Source organism: Syngnathus scovelli, chromosome 3 (assembly GCF_024217435.2).
Source record: "Syngnathus scovelli strain Florida chromosome 3, RoL_Ssco_1.2, whole genome shotgun sequence".
NCBI lineage: Eukaryota > Metazoa > Chordata > Actinopteri > Syngnathiformes > Syngnathidae > Syngnathus > Syngnathus scovelli.
The window spans coordinates 15675915-15678379 of record NC_090849.1 but is presented as its reverse complement, the minus strand read 5'-3'; positions in this window follow the sequence as shown (position 1 = coordinate 15678379).

The window sequence follows — 2465 nt, the reverse complement described above, 5'->3', positions numbered from 1 at the left end:
AGTTAGCTAATAACCTCTTCACACCTGACATTTCAACAGGGAGGTCCTGGACACCATTATCTACATATAGATTAAACAGCGTAATTGGCAGGAAGATAGGGTTAGGAGGATCGCGAAAGGAAAAGAAGAAGAAGAAAAAAACGTCCCATTGCCCATCCATTAAGCAGAATATCTGAGTGACACTCTGATTTTGCTCTACTTGCTAATGCGACAGGAATTGAGCTGAACTAAAATGCTAAATGAATGAAGCCTATCTTGGTGTGGTTATTACCGGGGCAAACATCGGCCATGGAAAATAGCTTTAATTTCATAATAATTGCTCGATGGACGTGACTCGTTAGAGACACAGTGTGAGAGTAGAAAAAGAGGGAGGGGAGGGGGAAGGAAGGCAGACATTTGAGGATAAAGAACAGGAAAAGGGCTTTGCATGTATTCTGTCAGTTGAGCAGACAGTGATGGAGGGCTGTGTTAGAAGTCTCATGAAGATGAATTTATATGTATACATTTTTAAAGTAGTCTCCTTGTTGCATTTTAAAATGTGTGACTTCACTGGGTACAGACTACACATATGCTTTTGCAATGTTCATTGACAAATTAATTCCGATTTATGATTTCCATATTACTGAATTATTTGGTGAGGCGTATATGGATGAACAACCCTCTGAACAACGAAGAGATAAAACCAAATGACATGATAGGAGGAGATCATTATTGAGAGGAAAAGGAAGAGCTCATGATCCAAAACATACCACATCAGTGGAGCCAGAGTGGATGTGCATGGCCAATCATGGAACGGACTCACTGTTGTTTACTGTGTGACTGCTGGCTCCAGATCTGAGACTAACATTAACTTCCAATGATTGTAATCAAATTTAAAAAATGACCGCTTTATTTAATCCCTGTATTATGAGTCTTTGTGAAGTCCCTACTTACAACTTTACCTTCTTTTATCAGATGTTTTAAAACCTTTCTGATCTTAATAGGTAATTATAAAGCAGACTGGGTCTTTGCCTGCTTTCTTCAGTTTTCCTTTCTACTGTTATGCACCCGTTATTCATTGACAAGACAGATTATAGGCAGGGATACATTACATCATGCTGATCAAGAAAATGTGGTGGTCATGTGTGTTGCACATAAAAAAAGATGACATGCAGATGTAGTGTACAAAAGAACACGTTCAAAGCATACTATATTCTCTTTCATCTAAAAAGAATCATTTCTTTTTCTCTTGTGACAATGCTGAAACATACTACAATAATTCATCACAGCTGACTTTGTGACGTTTGACATCCACGCAGAAAACTATGGGGCACATTCCCACTTATTGAGAAATATGACATGTTCACATATTTACCACTAGATGTCCCTCTTGTGTTAGTCACAATGTGGACCTGAACTCCAATATGTATGTGACCATAACTTGACTCTCCAGGCCTTAAATACATCCATCATGACCGGAAGTGTCAGTCTTTTCAAAAACAAACATTTCTTGCCCTCTTCTTTATCTCTTTGTCCCTCTCTCCCTTGCTCTCTTTCTCCTGTTCTTCTTTCATGTTTACTTTTATTGGAAAGGATCATTTTACTGTTTGTACAAGGGGGATTGGTGCTGTTAACAGGTGTAGGGTAAGGAGATCCCTACAAGCAGCCAAGACACTGAGAGGGTCACACCCCTCCTATCCTCAAGCCTTGCATTCACGCCAGCCGTCCTCCTCTGATGGATTGCACCACCATTCATCTACATTATGTCACTGGCAATGAGCTATCACTTCAATCTGGCCCAAACCATGCACTGGGTTTGTTTCCGTTGACACTTCTTAAGCACTCACTTCTTCACCTGATTACTGTCTCTGCCTGTGGGAGTGACAAAGCCTGCTCATGACGTGTGTGTGTGTGTGTGTGTGTGTACTGTAAACCTGTTTTGTGTTGCTTTAGCTGTTTAAAAGGCTTCAAACAACAACCCAGATGTGCTCGTTTCAACCACTTAAGATAGAGGAAGGCAAATAGTCATACCGCTATCGCGAAATGACATTTTATGAATGGAATGTACTTTAGATTAGCTATGTATGGTACAGATCAAGAAATCTATAGACTGATTTTAATAGATTCCAGTCATCTAATGTTTCATCTTTCTGCTCCAGCTTTCTTGCAGCATTTTGTAATCCTTCAGTTTTTCTCAAATTCTTCAAGAATTCCTATCAGCTGTTTGACAGATGTCTTATGGTCTCATTTTCTTTTTATTTTTTTTCTTGAAACTGTACTTGGAATCTTCCATACTCGTCTGATTTTTGCTAAATGACTTGACAAGTGCATTAGTTACACAAAAGGACACGTACACATTATGACTGCTTTTACAATAGTTCTTTTGTCCTAATTGCATGGCTAAAAACAGCACTCGCACTTTTTGATGCAGGAAAAGATAAACATAACACAAGAAGGAAATGAGGGAAGAAAAAGGGAAGCGGGCG